At 37.1% G+C, this 16,083-nt stretch overlaps 1 protein-coding gene across 1 annotated transcript in view; it reads right to left on the minus strand.

Moving 5' to 3' along the window:
* LOC310896039 (uncharacterized protein) overlaps positions 1-16,083 on the minus strand; it is a 680,208-nt gene that overhangs the window by 321,029 nt on the left and 343,096 nt on the right. Inside the window, exon 15 of the mRNA XM_083827872.1 lies at positions 14,901-14,993. The gene's annotated coding sequence lies outside the window, so the exon portion shown is untranslated. The remainder of the gene's footprint in view (positions 1-14,900; positions 14,994-16,083) is intronic.

The raw sequence follows: 16,083 nt of genomic DNA on the forward strand, positions 1-16,083 counted from the left end.
TTTTTACTTTCACTTCCAAAGCAACATTTCCAATCAGGCAACTCTATGCTTTCCTCAAAACCAGGTGGCATCGCTGGAATAAAGTTTTAAAATCTGACTTGTGATTTACTTGTTAAACTTATTACAATCTTCCTCTTTTATAATCAAGAATGGGAAAACGTCATTAAATAGAAGCTCATTTTCTCATTTCCTCTAATGACAGAAAGGGAACCAAGAATGAATATCTCAAGAACCAAACAAACATGTATCTTCATTACTGACAGAAATGTCCATGCACTTGGGGGACACCATTTCACTTGAGCAGAAAGACTTAACCTAAAATAACTTATACACGCACAGCTGACTGCTACTGACATACTAATAAAAATATTTATATGTCCTCGGGATTTTCCATCTCAGCAGTGCAGAGGAGCAGGGCTTCCTGCATCATTCTGTGTGTTTAGTGCACAAATACCATGAAGCACATAGGATTGCTGCCATTTGGGCACAGGTCAACAAGTGCAGTGAGATCAGCTTGAAGCTCCAATTCTTGCTACAGTGGATCCTGTCTACGTGACTGTTGCCTTCCTCCAAGGATAGCTTTTTATTTTTTACTGTAGGAAACTACTTTTGAAGAAAGACCAAGAAAAAAAAATTAGTAATTTATGGATCAATACCTACTGTCTCCCCAGGAAATATATGTCATGATAAAATATAGTTGGTGCCCATTGTCAAAAAAATAAAATAAAAAAATAGAGAAAAACAGATGTTATTTTCCCCAGTGTAAGCAAATGTAGATTTTCCAGACTGTCGCCCAAAGAAATTTTTTAACAATCTCTATATCAATCATAAACATTGACATATCCTGTCACTGCCACTGGAGATGACAATTAAGAGCTAACCACGAGGAAGCATCCCACTCTTTATTTACTACATAATTTAAAACATTACAGCTAAGATCATTGTTATCTAATTTTTAAACAAGAAGACTCACTCAAGCTGACTGATTTTGTTTAGAAAATTAGCCTGAGGTTTATCTTTGTCACCACAGTCCTCACAAGATAGCTACAGTAGTTATCGCCTGCCAGCAAATATTATGTGAGAAAATGGGGCAACAACTCTTTAAGCTGACATTTGCACTATTTCCACTGCAGAAGGACCCTCACCAGAACAGCTGCCCTGGAGATGAAATAAAATGGGAGAGAAGTGGTTCAGTTTAGGATGAAGGGATATTATATTCTAAATGTTCACTGTATATTTGGGATATTTCACCAAACTGTGAGTCACAGCACTGCAAGGAACACAGAAAGCCAGTAGTTTTGTACTCACTATTTAAAAACTGGCAGCACAAGATACACATAGAAAAGAGTTATCTGCAATTTATAAAACCAGCTCTTTTTGTACTTAAAAATAGATATGAAAATATGAAGGGAAGGTCTGAAATTTGAAATTTCAGTATCTGCAAAGCCACAAAGCGCATAATGACTCACCTGTACAAGCTTTCCATGCCAGGGTGATACACTATTCCCACGTTTCATTTATGCCTATATTAAAAAACAACTTCAGAAGAAGGATCCAGTCAGAAAGGCCCTTTTGTTCTTGCTTTGAGAAAGGGCCAGTGTAAGAAAACCAGAGAAGCTATTTCCGTCTCTAGGTCAATTATAAATGCCTGAAAGGCTATTGACCTAATTCTACCCATATTTCAAATGCCTTTGTGCACCTATGCTGCAGTACAACTTGAATATACATAGAGATCTGCTTCAAACCTTACTCTTACCCCCCACAAAAAGCTCACCCATTAAGACACACAGTCCTTCCTTAGCTGCTCCTCCAGCCTCCACCCAAGCTGGTGCTCTCTGAAACCAAACACAACAGCAAGTAGAGCAGGATCTGTTCTTTGCTCCCCAACAGATCCATTGCACTAATCTGCCTGGTGAAAAGAGTAGAGATTAGTCATGTAGGCCAATGATAACCTGATACTGAATGTTGTTACATGAAAGCGTTCCCCTTTTGTACCAACATCGGTCCTTTGTAAATAAATGGCTATCACATCACAGCACTTGAAAGGCAGTAACTCATATTTCCAAAATTTTACTATTTGAAAGTCACTGGAATTTTATCAAAGGGCCTTCCAGTCTGTCCACAGGGGGCAAAAGAGCAGCAGAAAGTTTGGCCTACGTGAAATCACCTCAATAAAACACTTTCCTCAAGAATCCAACAGTGATCCTATGTGTTTATCTCATACAATCATCAATACTCTCATTGTTATTTCATGAACTGGAGAAGAAAATAAATCCACAGGTAAAGTATAATCCCTCTAGATCAAGTTCTTCCCCATATGTTAAGAAGGAAGAGAGCAGAAGAGCGAATAATTCCAGCTATTGCTGTCATATTCAATAGGAGATATTCATCTTTTCCCGTATATATTAAGAAATGCTGCACTGCTATATTAGCATACGAAAAGAAACGTTACCTTTCCATGTAGGCTGTTTTTAACCCTAAGGATTTGCTCTTCTGCTTTAGTAAAGCTAATATGTCTGTACAGGGTAGTAGGACTTGACAAGCTGAATTGGAATAGAAATATTATTTACAAATTGAAGAGTTTATAGAAAAATATAAATTTAATTTGTTCAATAAAATCTATTTTGGTTTTAGTGCAGAGGGAGTGCCTACTCTTCATACAGGTAGATGCCTTTCATTTCAGAAGTTCCTCCTGTGACCAGCTGTGTCCTCTGCAACAGTCAGTAATGATCAGATCTGATTAGGTCTACATCTAATGTAACCCTAAGGCAGAGGTACTGATGATACTTACATATTCCCAAATCTTAGCAAGAGAAAACAAGCAAGACTTTGCCATGAATGGACCACATGATTTTTTTTTTTATTTTAAAACAGGCCTCACAACTCTTCTTACAAGTGAAGTTTATTTGGCTTAGGGCTTAAAACTGCATACATTCATGGGACTGGACCTTTCTAGGTACAGGGGCAGAGGAAACACTGGCTTGGATTTCACTTATGCAGTGCTAAGACAACTGGATCTCAGAACTAGATTTAAAATGCTCGCTATCAGTTAAATCCAGATGTCACTTGACAGCACACAAAAGCTCACCACTAAAGTCCTGCATCCATCTCCATGACCTGTCCTCAGGTCAGTGCTCCTAACAAAGTACAGCTGAAGTACATTGAGCCCAAGTCAAGAGTAGTTACGTCAGCATATACTGGAGGAACAGACCTCACTTTGATCAGCAAGTTTGGTGTAGTTGGCTTTAGGGTTGTCTTATATTTCACATCACAAATACCACTGCACTTAATCAATAATCATACTGCTCACACAGATGGAGCTTTCATATTAACAATGTTCTGATAATACTTCTCAAACTCCATTTTTGCATTTGATAGGCTACATTAAAGTGAAACAAAACTGAACTCTTGAAATAAATTCTAGTCTAAGTCAGCTTTCTTAGCTAGCTGCCACTTTGGAAATAAATTAGTCCCTGCAGGGATCGCCAGCAGCACAAGCACCAGGCAACCACCCACACAGCACATTCAGCTGTTATACTTTTAATTCATTAGTGTCTTCAGCTAGGTTAGAGGTTATTACAACCTTTCCAGGAAAAAAAAGAAAGCTTAGATGACATTCTAACCTCTTTTAAAACCTATAACAAAGTTTTTAAAAATACAACAGCTTAACAATGGGAATTAGAAATGATTCTTATACTAAAATAACATTCAAACCAGACCAGACAAGGTCTTGGAAAGCTCTTCAAACAGCAGCAGTAGTGTATGCTAAATCTCAGAACTGCAAGCTATTTTGATCATTAGATTCTTTTCAATTTTCCTTTAAAAAATAGTTACAACAATGATTGTAAAAAAAAAAAAAAAACATGTAAATTAAAATCCTGAAAATGTCTTAATGTCTGAAATGTCTTAATCTTAAATTATTTCCACTTCCATGTGATGTTCCAACTGACATGATATTAATTACTGTGTATTGGTGTATTCTTAGTTTCTACAGTAAATACTTTAATTCCTTAACTAGTCTTAATTCCTTAATAAGTGTTTTCTATACCTACCGTTGTCTGCTTCAAATATCTTTCTTCCAGTGAAGGAAAATATTCCCACAGATCACATTTTAGTGAAAATGATACAATGCAAAACTTCAAATGTTGCAAATATCTAAATCATAAGAATGGCCATGTTACGTTAAACCCCAAATCCATCTATTCAGCTCAGTATCTACCCCTAGCCATTGCTGGAGAAAGAGACACATTAGAAAAGCATAAAAATCAGAAGCAGGACTAAACTATCCTTCCTTCCCAACAAGTTATTAATCCATGAGAAAGCCTCCCACATGACAGCTTAATTTCTTTAATAGCTTCTAGTGTATTCTGTAACTTTTTTAAAATCTCGCTCATCACTTGATTGACAGGCTTCTTTTTTCCCTTCCAGAGAAATCCAAGCCAATTGTGAGGCATTATATCCCTTTGGAAAAGTCACAGTGACACTTTCCCAACATACCCCATTCACTTCGCTTACTTGTTATCTACTAATTTTATCCTTTGTGAAAGTTTTTTTGACACCTTATGTACAGAGATCACACTGACCATTCCCAAGCTCCCGGGTCCCTCAGGAGCCCTGTGGGCACTGCAGTTCTGTGACCTCCTCACAGTCCCTTGAGCTCCTTGACCAATTAAAGACACAAATTACCCTCCATGGTAATCTTCATAAAGCATATGCAGAGGGAGACATAAAGTGTTTTCTTCTTTTCTTTTCTTTCTGGAAACTTCCTGTGTCACGCAGCACAGCACAGGGATGTGGGCAGCCCCCCCTTGCTACTATTGCCCTTCCTGCAGCAGGGAGCTCACTCTTACTTTAATAACTGCCTACTGGGAGGTGCACAAACCTAGCAAAAACTACTTTGGGGAAAGGTTTGATGAAAGAGACAAAGCAGCATGCAGAGGAAGGCAGAAAGCCTGACCATGCTTGCTGTCACATCTCTCTCTTCTTGGCCTCACAACAGACAAAGTGGACGAGGAAGTGTCGCAGGTCAGCTAAGCATGAACTCCGCTTGTATCTGCCCATTTCAGCAGTCACAGCCACTGAGGCAACATATACAGTAGGAGGAATATATGTAATTCCCTCCAGGAAACTAGAGAGCAGGCTGTAGACCTGCTGACTCCATTTCTTCTGTCTGTTACTGAAGCAGCCCACTTGATCACTTGATTCCTACACTGATGGTTTCACTTCTCACACCAGCTGCATCCTTTTGGGGGGCACTGGAGAGAGGGTAAATGATCTGAGAAGGAAGGAGGAGGATTGTAGTAAAGTGCCAAGGACTTGATTCAGCAGCTAGTAGGGTCAGTGAGATTCTCTGCTCACTGCCTTTCAAACAAAGCTCATTTTAGTCACAACCTCTGGATCCAGAATCTGGACTCAGGATCTCAAATATTTTGCCTTTAAAGCACTCTGACACCACACTAAGATAATAAAAGCTGCAAACTGTTCATTGAAGGCAATAGAGCTGCATCAAACCAGGCCACTCATAATCTAACACTTTTCAACCCTAATACCAAGATTTACTGAAAAACAGAGCATTTTTTTTCAGTGTTGGTTTCTTACCATTGGACCATGCAGCTTCACTTGAAACCTGTCCTCACTGAATAAAGATCAGCTGCAGAAAAAGATAAATCTGACAGCGGTTGTCTGATCCTCAGAAAGGAATTTGACTGTGGGAAGGAAAACTGGACAGAGAAATCAAACGCTACAACAACACAAAAAAGGAAAAAGAAACAAACAGGGAGCCCATGCAGTAAATTCAGAAAATGGGATCTTTCCAAAGCATAAACTATCCGATTGCTTTTAGCTTTTGGCAGTGTGCTGGCATTAATGCCTTTCCTGCTCAGATTTGAGACCTAAGCAATCTTCTTTGTCTGCAGGACCTGTCCCATATGGTAGAACCAAACAATGCGCTGAAAGCTTATTGCTCTCGCTGTAAACAAATCTGCAGTGGAGGTCAATAGAAATCTCAATGGGAAACAAATGTTCTCATGATGAGACAGTTGCTGCTGGATCCTATCTTGCTGCCAGTGACAAAGAGAAGGTAAATGCAGAAAAAATGAATTGAGATGGAACTCGTGTCTTATCATCAGCTACGAGGGAGGCTCTGAAAAATGTATTTTGAAGCATGTCAAAGCCGGAAAAATTCAATTTGCCACTAATAGATGAATTAGCTCTGAAAAGTAAGCTTAACGAAGTCAAACTGCACGTTAGAAAATCAACCCTCATCTGCCATCACTTAGAACATGACTATAGCAATACAAGAAATGATAAGCTCTCTCAGTAGGGCTAAATGTGCTCGTCTCATGAATAAACAGAAAATATGTACCAACTCAGAATCATTCCATGCTTGTACACATATCTGCATACACAAGCAAACATAGAACCAGTTTCTATCAAAGTTACCTATATATGCCAAATTGTAAAGGTTATGGATCTGGCTAGTTCTACAGTTGGTATGATACTAGATCAGCTGAGGACAAAATAGTAAAACTCATTTATACCACTTTCAGTCAGGGTTTCAGAATGCTTCCCATAGCCTACACAGTGCTGCAAAGGCAGAGAGCCCAACAGACACTAGACAAAGATCATTAAATGTTTTGTATCATGTATCAGCTTTGTAGTGCTGAAAAGCATGTTGATCTCAGCTGTGTTCTGCTACCAACACAGGTAAAAAGGTATTGTAATTAACCTTTGTTTCAGCCTCTGCTGCCTCTTTACATCACTTCCTCCATCACTCACATATTAGCAGCCAACTACATACACAACTAAATTCCATTTGTGTATGGAATATGGTTTATGATGTGGCTATCATTTGACTTGCACAAGAGGCAGAAACAATTTTGCACAATGACAACTTGCAACTCCAAAAACTTGCAGACACTACATTTGAAGTTACATGGCCTGACACCGTAGGTTTAGAAGTGATTAGCATTTGACTGTGGGCTCAGCACCTGGATATAGAAATGACCCAGTTAAGAGACACCCATTAGATGCATAACAGATGATAACAGCCAATGCCGGTATGATTCAATACTTGGGATTTGAGCAGCTCAAAATTTGAGCAGCAGTTATTTACATTGCCATATACCTGTTGAACTCTAGTTTGAGTTCTACGTTTCCAACCAATCAGAAAGCCTAAAAGGAGAAGTCTGAGCAATAAATCTATGCTCTGCATCAGCTGCCTGTGGTCAGTGAGCATCAAGAATGGTTCAGGATCCTCAGGGGGCCACCATCAATAGTTCATGTAATAAACTGGGCAATCTGTTACTGGCCTCAAATTTCTGTATATACAAATTTGCTGCCTCAATTCTGGGCCTATATTTTACAAGTATTGGTGCTTGTGTGTGCACACACAAGCCCTTGAGCAATCCATAAGGGTTAGCAGAGTATGGGTACATGCATGCGTTCGTAGTAGGGAAGCACAAAGCATCAATCTCTACACATCAGCAAAGAGTCCCCATGCTGTTTCAGAAGGTCCACCTTAATAATTCTAATAGGACATGCCATAAAAATTATCTGTACATCATCTCACATAAACAGCCTGTTAATTATTTTATCTGAATAGTCAAGCTGAGTTATGATGAAGCAGATTTTGTCATTCTTAATTCTGCAATGCTTTATTTGAGAGGTCAGACAGAGTAACGAAGGGAATGCATAAAAAGGATGTCAGAATCAGCCCCTGTATGTTTGCAATGTATTGAGATAATCCCTGTAGACTACTTTATCTGATGCCTCACAGTTTTTTGTGTATGATAATGCACAGATGGAAACGGTAGCAGTGCAGGAAGGAAAGGAAGCACTAGAAACATAATAAATGTGACAAAAGGTGGTTACTTGTTTACTTGCAGAAGGGCAAAGATGACAAAATCTGAAGGGAGCACAGCAGCAATGCAAGACATTTTCTTCCCACATACACATTAAGCACAACAGCCAAAATCAAAAAAAAAAAAAAAAAAAAGGGTCTTCCCAGGTGACAACACACAGGATCAGTTTTCTCTAAGCTTTTTGATTCTAGATATAAAATTATTTTGACTTTCTATATATCCCAGCATGCCCTTATCTTGCATGTACTCCTTACCACTTCACACTCAAAATTGAAATTAATACTCTCATATGTGGGTTGCCCTGTACAGGACATCTTTAAAAGGTCTACCTTTTCAGAAAGGGCTTCCTGTCTTCTCCTTTGACACAAGGGTTTCATTTTTAAGTTAAGCATCCAAAAACTGAGAAATACAAGTTTACCACCACGTCTCATCTGGCCAGTGTCACCCTTCTTGGATGGAATCAGATTTGGAGAAATGCTTATTTCTCCCCAGTTATAAAACATAGGCCTCGGAAATATTAGTGTGGATGTAGATGTCTAACTTTTAGCTACCTTAGGTAGAACAGAGAATCCCAAACTTCAGAGCTGATGTAGATCAATATTTATACATCAAAATCTCAATGAGTGTTGCTATGCAACACCAAACACTGGCTTTTACATACCTCATCCTGATAAATTTCATATGCAGTGATGCTGTCAGATTACTGAAAAAGATATTTTTTGCAGTCCTCATTCACATGAATTTTGCTGATCTATTTTCCAATACTTTTCTAAGAGATTTTAAGTTCAGCTGAAAAGACATACCAATTTATTATTTATTGGTCAACGTTTTTTGATCAAGACCTTGATCAGTTCTTCAGTATGCTGATGTATACATCACTCCAATCTGCATGCTACATATACTGATACTCTTATTTCCAGTAGCTGTACATTAATGAAACCAGAACTGAAATGTGTGATTTCATACATCTGTGATTCTTTCTGTTCACACATTTGAAATAATATGGCAAAAATTCACAATGGATAAATTATGCTGTTTAATGAAGTTCTAAATCTTTTTTTTTTTTTTTAATTTGGATAATTTAACTTGCATTAAAAAAATGGAAAGCAGAAAGTACTGACATGAAAAATAACTGAAACCAAGAGAAAGGGAAAATAAAATAATAAAAACAAGCACTAATGAAATACAATTAAATAGATAACAATCTGGAAGTAAAAAAGAAGAAAAAAAGGATTCCAATACTAATTTTGAAAGACTGCTCTGGAGAAGAACACAGCCGGAATAAACAATTGTTTTTACTGATAAGTCTACACAGTCATGGCTGTTTTCTTTATAATTAATTATTAGCACAATATCACTTGCAGATATTTGACATTTCAATCTAAGTGAGAAATAAAAATATGAAAGCCAGAGTCAAAGGGATCATACATTCTTCCCATAACCAATTTTAATGACAAACATCAGTAATTAGCTGGGTGAGTATTAGGAACTCAAAGTCATAGAGTTAATTTTCTCTGAAACTTCTTTCATTCCTCTTATGGTAATCTGTCACCAGTTAATCAGAAAATAAACTACTCTTTACCATGTTACTAGAAAAAAAAGAGAAAGAAAGTCTGACATTAGCAAGTAAGCATTTACAGCATGTTATACCTCAGCAGGGTTGCAAAAAATATCCTGTCCTTCCAAAACTTTTCTTAGGGTTTATTTTTCTAGGGAAACCAGGTCAAGGAAGTTATCCCAGAGGGGTCAGTAAAAAAGAGACAAGGATGAACAACAGTGTCTTGTTTATGAGCTTGGAGGAAAAAGGAAAATACAGAAATGGGAACACGTTAGGAAAGTGGGAACAGAAAAAAAGTGGTTGCAGAAAGAAGAAAACCAGGCAGATAACTCAGCTAAAACCATTGTAAGAGAATGTAGCACTGATAATGTCCTGAACATCCAACTCACCCTATACAGCTGATTGTTCATACCAGGCTTCACTTTCCTGTCCTGTCCATCCCCTCAAGGAGAGCCTGTCTAACCTATGCTCCTCTCTCTGAAAGTAAAAGATCCTACAGGTTTGGTAAAAAGGACTAGCAGTGCTACTTTCATAGCTTAGTATCAGGACACAAAATGGAAAAGACAGGGGGCAATATAATATTTAAATGCTTTTAGAATTGATTTATCTAATAAGTTAGGTGCTTATGCTTCATATTACAATTTGGTCTATACCAAAGTATAGATATATAATTAAAAAAAGGCTGTGAGCATATTTTCAACATGAATGGCATATGTTTATCTGAATATACTATTCATATCTACAGGTAATATATCTGTTGGGTTTACAGCACCTTGAAGATTGTTTAAAAGAAAAAAAAAATCCATCAAAATAATTCTGTAGAAATGATTCATAATTAGAGCTGTTCTCTCACACACAACAAGATAGATATTTTGCATTTCTGTATATCATGGAAACACCATCTCTGGTACTAAATGACTTCATCTTCCTTGTGTTTTACAGTGCTATAGTGAGAATGGCTTTTTGATAACATCACAGCCAACATTCAGAGAAATGTATCATCTGCCATTGTTAAACTGTATTCGTGTTCACCCTAATTTCATGTGTTTTACGCTTTGCAATTGTCCTACAAGTTTCACTGCAAAAGAGATTCTTACTTTACAAAATAATTACACATAGTACAACTATGTATTATAATAAAAACATTTTATTATAAATACGTGGATTTTGGTTGTGTTTCAGTTGTCTTAGCAAACATATATTTGCAAGGTTCTGCCCAAAATATTTGAGGAATTTAAGAACCACACCACCGTACCAAGAAATGAAAGACATCCCAAAGAAGGGAAACTACCTTTTTTTTTTCTGTTAGTTACACAGTGACACTACAATGACATTTAGCCCAAGTAGTGGTATTGGTCCATTCAATTTGATTCTTTGTCCCATGGTTTAAATAGATAATAATTTAGTTGAATGACCTGTACTTCTGGAAAACTTTAAATATGAATGAATCTGAAAATAATTTTGTTTGCTTTGCACAATAAAAGGAAAAAAATATTTACTTCTGATGAAAATATGTGAAATATTGGATTTTTTATATAAGCAAATTTAGCAGCCTTTTCATATGCATTTGTGCCACAAGATACAAATCAAATTTAAGTTTCTGAACTGTTTGCTATATGAATAAATACAGATTAGTGGATTGAGTCAAGATAAACTTATCATATCTGCTTTTATTTGAGATTATTTATGGAGTTCTACATTTTTTTTAACTCCATTGTTCATTTCAGGATGTATGCATTTAGTCAGAGCTTACTGTAGTTTCTTTTAGCTGGTTTTCTTTCTTTTTTAATAGACTTTTATGCACAGGTTACTGGAAAAATATTTTAAATAGTCACAGAATTTGTTTGGGAGAAAACTAAGAACAAAATAATACTAGCTGTTGTTTAAAACTTTGACAATTGCTTATTTTACTGCAACAGTTGAAAATTCACTCCTATCATTAAGCAGATGGCCATGTGATTGTCTCACCCACTTACTTCAGCCTTGTTGTTTGGGAATGAGGTCCATTTGTGCTCATATGTCCCTCCTACTAAAAATTAAGCTGCAGATGCATTCACAGACTGCCCACAAGTGACAGCTTTGCAGGTGAGCAACACATTTTAGGACTGGCAGATGCTTAGAGGTATATATTGATAACTACACCACCAACTCAAATATCACCTTCTCCTCTGCCACAAACACACCAACATCTTGCCTTTCATTCTTTCACACAGTGTTTGGGGTAGGTGATTATTGCCTTAGGGCAAAACAGGTCACAGTGAGGAGGAGGGTCCAATCTGTCTTCTCTCTCTTCTCTAGTCTACACTAATGGAAATACCCCATGCCAAGCAGTTCACAGATGGAGGGTTGAATGAACCAACAGTGTCCTTGGAAGTAGAAGATTAAAAAAAAAAAAAAAAACATGTTTAATGGGTTTCCTTCCCTTCTCTCACTAGTCTTTGTCACTGAAGCTTCATACCAGAATCAGAAAAGCGAATAGCCACTTTGCACCACTTTCCATAAAAATTTAGAATCTTTTATCAATAAAATGAAAGTAGACTTCTAAGTTTGTACTCTCCTGTGTTCACTCAAGTGAGCTTTGAAGACAGGTAAAAGGATCATTCTGCCAAGCTACAACATGCAATGTTTTTTCTTGATCTTCATTTGTCTTTGTAATCTGTAGTTATAACACTTCCTGGAAAGACCAGTGTACTGACTGTGTCTGAAAGGTTTCTATAATACCGTAAATGCTAACTGAAACTAAGAGATATGAGTCTTTCAAAAAACTTCTAAATGATGCAGTTTCTTAGATGTTGAGAAGGGAAAGGATCTTTCATTCCTCCATCATCTAGTTTTATACACAGAAAAGATACAAGATACATGTGATTTTTAAATAAAACATGAACATGTACACAAGATTTCCTCTGTGCTTACATCCTTACTTGGATGAAGTCATACAAACTAAAACTGAAGTTTTCCTTGTAAGGAAGGAGATACTGGTAATTCAGACATCAGAAGATGTTTATAAAATTATTTTATTAAGTCTGGTCAACAACATTCCACATCATTTCACACTACTTATCGCAACAGCATATCTTACAGATACTGCATATGCAGAATTTCTGAACAGGCAGCTATTAAAAAGCAAATATAAAAGCAACAGCAAAATAAATCACAGAAAAGCTGACTAAGGAAAAAATCTAAGGAACAAATCGTGCCTTTTCTATTAACCCAGACTTTCAGTAAAGCCAAGGTGATGGTAAAATGATATTTATTCGTTCACGATGACCTAATAAATAGTGCTACTGAAATATTAGGTTATTTCTTTTATATTCAAAATGGAGCTGGTGAAAGTTTGTGCAAGTGTAAACTAGCTTCTTAACATTGCTGATATCATAACGTTGTCCTACTGCCAGATAATCAGATTTTCACATTTTAAAAGATGGACATATGTATGTCCATGTGCATGTCCTGCCTATTCATCTTGATTCTTTCACTAAGAAATGGGTAAATATCAACTTTTGTATGTTTTAGAAGAAAAGACTGGTATTATTGAGCTAGCTCAACTAGTCACTCTTTGCACTGAAAGGGCTCAGTGGGGTGGGAGAATCAGCAGACCTTGTAGCTATGCTGTTGATGTTCCTCCACGTACCACAAGTCTTAGGACTAAACCAATTCCCACTGTGTTTTACATGGATCTGCATGGAAATGTTAGAAATGCACAATTTCTGCTTTAATTACTACCTGTCCCTTTTTTCTTGTTCTGTATCTTCAGATTGATGTAGGGAGCCCATCCTTGTTGCTATGATATGCTTCCGTGCTCTCTACCAGATATTAAAAGCTTACATTTTCTTTTCCAAGAAACATAGAATCACAGAATATCCCGAGTTGGAAGGGACCCATAAGGATCATCAAGTCCAACTCCTGGCTCCGCACAGGTCTGCCCAAAAGAAATGCATGAGCAGCCCAACATACAAGACACCACCCCTCCAACCATGTCACCTGAGAATTCCCTAAAGCTGAGATGGGCATGTTTTTTTGTGATTTTTTTTTCTCATCATTAACTGAGAATCCAAGATGTGAAACGTAAACATACACATTGCTGAAAATAAACAAATTTCAGCAGTGCCTAAAATATGTGTGATTAACAATGGCAATAATGCAAGATCTTTAAAAATCTTATTACCGTATCTGAACAGGCCTAAAATAAACAGACAACAAATCCCAAACAGTTGGAACACCAAAGGTAGAAAGGTACCAATTAAGGTATACATGTTTCAAAAGACTTGGAGAAGGAGAAGAAAATAACTTAATCCCCCACAGTCAACAAGTGGTGTTTCAGTGCCCAGCCACAGGAGTAAGATAAAGTGCAGGTGAAATGAAGCCTTTTTATCTTGTGCTAAAGAGCAGCAGATCATCCAGTGAGACTTCTACGTACCTCTGCTAGGTGTGTTTCACAACAGAAGCATGAAGGACATAGCTTTAATATTTACCCAGAACACAACTGCTTTACAAGCTATGAGGTATTCTTACAGGGTATAATATTAATGCTTTATATATATTTTTCTTTTTATATAACTTCAATACTGCAAATTTATGTTATTAAGTAAGCATATTCTTTTAATCATATCTCCTGCAGTAGATTCCTCAGGGCAAGAGCACAAAAGATGTGCCATTTCCATAGAAGTAACAGTCTCTAAAACCATGGCACCACCAGCCCACCTGCTCTAGGCCAGTGCCTTACAACACATTTCCTGGGTAACACTAAGTCAAACAGAGCAAGCCTTCACTTTTACTTCCTACCTGGTAGTTTTGGAGGACAAGAGGCAGACGCACGTGCTACTGTGCACATCAGGACACGGACAGCACACACGTGAACCTGGCAGTAGTGGAGGGGACAGTTTCTCCATGAAAGAGGTCTAGAAAAGGCTCTGCTCAGCTGAGTGCCAAAATGCAGGCCTACTGCCAGTTTCTGAAGAAAGTTTCTCTCAATCTGCCTCTCACAGCTACAGCTTGAAAGCAACTGTCCTCATACTCTGCTCACCTAAGAAGTGCAATAAAATAAATTCTGCAATATGCTTTACAGTTCCATAACAATTCTTTAAAACTTTCTAAAGCCATTACATCATTTTATTAGGATGTGTTAACAGTTTTTAGCAGAGTTTCTTTAGTGAGATTATTTTGGGGTGAGCAGTCATTTCACAGATTTAATACAAGTTCTACACTTGTAGTATATTAACTGAGCTGAATTGCTGCTGGGGAAGTTAAACATATTGCAGAAGATACTTTCTAGAGTGAAACAGCAGTAAAAAAGAAGCTATTTTGTTGAGAAGATGCATTTTATTTCATAGTCAGAAACATATTAAAGTATGTAGAGCATATAAAAGTAAAGCATTGAGATTTCAGCCAGGATAGTTTCAATTTCAGATAAAGAACCCAATTCCTTTTCTCAAATGAAGGGGGGGCAACAAAATATAAAAGAAACAAGACTGTTCTCTGACCACAATCTGACAGGCACGGAGATCCTTCCAAGCAACAGTCTGCTCTACAGAAATGCTGTCAGGTCATCGTGATCTGTTTCAGTGAAGAACCTCCTAGGAATACAGGAAATACAGAGCAGATTCTCAGAAGACATATGTTATACAAACGTGTGTGTATATATATATATATGCATATATGTATATTGAAGCCATGGATCAATACTGGAGAACATCATCTAGGAGTCTGAGCTATAGTTTTCTAAAGAGCCCCAAGGACTCTGCTCTCCAAAAATGTCATATTTACTTGTTTATCATGGTGGTATCTCAGAGACAGCAGCCCTGAACTCCCCTGAACTCTCATATAGGTCATCTTTCAACACCACTGTGACTGCAGAACTTTCTGACGATACAAACACACACAAAACAAAGTTGTTCTTTTCCATCTTCTCAGTAACATCATGATACGGCTATTTCTGAACAGAACAGACACACCTAAATCTAACTTCAATTCTACAGCTTTCAGAGTATCTGGTGTCTAAAGGGAAAGTTTTTAATGAAAGGCTTTTCATATCAGAGTTCACTAGAAAACCAACCAAAATATGTAACTTCTATGCTGATTTCTATGGTTAGATCATGCTATAAGACAACATGTAACACACTAATTCACAAGTAGTTATTTTGAGGCAAGTAAAGTTTCTGCTGCACTAAAAGAGAAGACACTGAACACAGTCCCCATTTCCTTGCAAAAGCAACCTTTTTGATCTGTGCAGCTCAAGTGCATAAGCTTAACTTGGCACCCAACTAAGCTTAACGTACATTTGGAAACTCCAAAATTTCCCTGTTTAGGGCTTTAGAGTGCTCCAATTCCAAATCTACCATGCCTTAAATGCATTATAAAGAAGGATAATGTTGTGACAAGATCAGGAATGGTGTATGATATCATTGCTGAAGTTCTCTAATAGCAGGTAAATGAAGGGAAGACACCGTCATCTTCTCTTTAAAAAAAATAAAATAAAATTTAGAAACTGTAACAAAAAGGGTTTGTCAGTGTACTACATGGGCTGCTGGTATTCAACTTAACCTTCTAATCGGCTTATTTGCAATTCAGTAAAATCAAATGTTTACAAAGATAAAACACATTAAAAAAAAAAAAAGGGATTTTAGATTTACTCCTAAACTGTGAAATTCTGTTTCTGACTTTAGG

The sequence above is a fragment of the Anser anser genome (genome assembly GCF_964211835.1).
Source record: "Anser anser genome assembly, chromosome: 3".
Taxonomy (NCBI): domain Eukaryota; kingdom Metazoa; phylum Chordata; class Aves; order Anseriformes; family Anatidae; genus Anser; species Anser anser.